Source organism: Anabrus simplex, chromosome 3, assembly GCF_040414725.1.
Source record: "Anabrus simplex isolate iqAnaSimp1 chromosome 3, ASM4041472v1, whole genome shotgun sequence".
Lineage (NCBI taxonomy): Eukaryota > Metazoa > Arthropoda > Insecta > Orthoptera > Tettigoniidae > Anabrus > Anabrus simplex.
In genome coordinates, this window is record NC_090267.1 from 43,633,259 (window position 1) to 43,636,044 (window position 2,786).

Below are 2,786 nucleotides of genomic sequence, written 5' to 3' on the forward strand. Positions count from 1 at the left end.
GATACACTCATACTCCCCAATTAATTGGATTTTCCAAAAACAAAAAATATGTGCTTATTTATTTTTAAAGGAGATCCCAAACACCAATTTTCAGGTCTGTAATATCTTCAGTTTCTGAGATATAAGTATCCTCATTAAAGTCATTGAACCCCATTTTTCACCCCTTTTCAGCCCCCTATTGCGATTTTACGAAAACAAAAAAATACGTGTTTCTTTATTTTTAATGAAGATTCCAAATACCAATTTTAACATCTGTAAACTTTCAAAGTTTTGAGATATGGATACGCTCATTTTAAAAATTCACCCCCCTTTTCACCCTCCCATTAATAGGATTTTCCAAAAACAAAAAATACGTGTTTCTTAATTTTTAAGAGAGATCAAAAGTACCTATTTTCAGGTCTGTAATATCTTCAGTTTCTGAAATATAAGTAGTCTCATTAAAGGCATTCAACCCCTTTTTCACCCTTTTTCACCCCTGCTATTGGGATTTTCTGAAAACAAAAAAATACGTGTTTCCTTATTTTTAAAGAAGATTCTAAATACCAATTTTTACGTCTGTACACTTTTAAAGTTTTGAGATAAAGATACACTCATTTTAAAATTTCAACCCCCTTTTCACCCCCTGAACGATGGAATATCCAAAAATCCTCTCTTAGCGAGCACCTACATCTTAATATGAATGTATCCCCAAAATTTCATTTCTTTATGTCCAGTAGTTTTGACTCGGCGATGATGAATCAGTCAGTCAGTCAGTCAGGACAAGTTATTTTATATATATAGACATACGGTGTCCAAGCGTTGTGAGCGCTGATAGGTCAGCCGGTAGAGCGATAGGCTTTTAACCTAAGTGTCCAGGGTTCAAATCCCTGTTCGGGCGGGTGCATTTCTTAAGATATAATAAGACCTGTTTCTGTTAGACCGCTTAGGAATGCTGTCAATGAATCGCCATTAATCAGCGTGAACCGGGATAGCTTTTAACCTAAGGGTCCAGGGTCAAATTGCTGTTCGGGCGGTGAGTTTTTATAAGAGACAACAGAATCTGTTCCTGTTAGACCGCTTTTGCATCCTGTCGATGTAGCACACTTAATCAGCTTGGGTCCGGATATCTCAGTGCGTAGCGCATTAGGCTTTTAACCTGAGCGTCCAGGGTGCAAGTCCTGTTCGGGCGGTAGGTTTTTAACTCATAAGGATATACATTTACTTTAGAATGCTTGAATATCCTGGTCATATATATATATACAAATGAAGCGCTTCCAATCATTGTGACCCCGGATAGCTCAGTCGGTAGAGTATTAGGTTTTAACGTAAAGAAAAAGTGTTCAAATCTCTGTTCGGGTGGGTGTATATTGCAAGAGACGATAAATTCTAGTTCTGTTACACCACTTAGGCATTCTGTCAATGAATCGCCGTTCATCACCGTGAGTCGGGGAAGCTTTTTTCCTAAGGGTCCAGGGTACAACTCCCTGTTCGGTCGATTCCTTTTTAACAGATAATGAAATATTTTAATACTAAGACTGCTTGAATATCCTGGTCGTATCTATACACAAACGTACGGCGGCTAAGCGTTGTGAGCCCGGATAGCTCAGTCGGTAGAGCATTAGGATTTTAACCTAAGGGTCCAGGGTTCAAATCCCTGTTCGGGCGAATGCCTTTTTTAATTTGATAAGAAAACCTGTTTCTGTTAGCCCGCGTAGGCGTTCTGTCAATGTGTCGCCGTTAATCGGCGTGAGCCGGGATGGCTTTTAACCTAAGGGTACAGGATACAAATCCCTTTTCGGCCGGTTGATTTTTAACAGATAATGAAATATATTAATATTAGACTACTGGAATAACCTGGTTATTCGTTTATACAAATATAGCATGACTAAACATTGTGAGCCCGGATAGCTCAGTCGGTAGAGCATATTGGTTTTAACCTAAGCGTCCAGGCTTCAAGCCCTTGTTCGGGCGCGTGCACCGTTTAAGAGATACTAAAATATGTTTCTGTTAGACCGCTTAGGCATGCTGTCAATGTATCGCTGTTAATCAGCGTGAGTCGGGGTAGCTTTTAACCTAAGGGTCCAGGGTACAAGTCCTTGTTCGGGCGATTCCTTTTTAACAGCTAATGAAATATATTAATATTAGACTGCTTGAATATCCTGGTCATATCTATATACAAATGTACGGTGTCTAAGCGTTGTGAGCGCTGATAGGTCAGTCGGTAGGGCATTAAGCTTTTAATCTAATTGTCCAGGGTTCAAATCCCTGCTCGGGCGGGTGCATTTATTAAGATATAATAAGACCTGTTTCTGTTAGACCGCTTAGTAATTCTGTCAATGTATCACCGTTAATCAGCGTGAACCGGGATAGCTTTTAACCTAAGGGTCAAGGGTCAAATTGCTGTTCGGGCAGGTAAGTCTTTCTAAGAGACAACAGAATCTGTTTCTGTTAGATCGCTTTTGCATCCTGTCGATGTAGCACACTTAATCAGCTTGGGTCCGGATATCTCAGTGGGTAGCGCATTAGGCTTTTAACCTGAGCGTCCAGGGTGCAAGTCCTCTTCGGGCTGTTGGTTTTTAACTGATAAGGACATATATTTACATTAGAATGCTTGAATATCCTGGTCATGTATATATATATATACAAATGTAGCGCTTCCAATCATTGTGACCCCGGGTAGCTCAATCGATAGAGTATTAGGTTTTAATGTAAAGGAGGAGAGTTCAAATCTCTGTTCGGGTGGGTGTATATTGCAAGAGACGATAAATTCTAGTTCTGTTAGACCGCTTAGGCATTCTGTCAATGTA

The 2,786-nt window shown here is 39.8% G+C and overlaps 1 non-coding gene across 1 annotated transcript; it reads left to right on the forward strand.

Moving 5' to 3' along the window:
• Window positions 1-1,571: 1,571 nt before the first annotated feature.
• Window positions 1,572-1,644, forward strand: TRNAK-UUU (transfer RNA lysine (anticodon UUU)). The gene has a single exon. It is a non-coding gene; the product is annotated as a tRNA-Lys (tRNA).
• The last annotated feature ends 1,142 nt before the right edge of the window (window positions 1,645-2,786 follow it).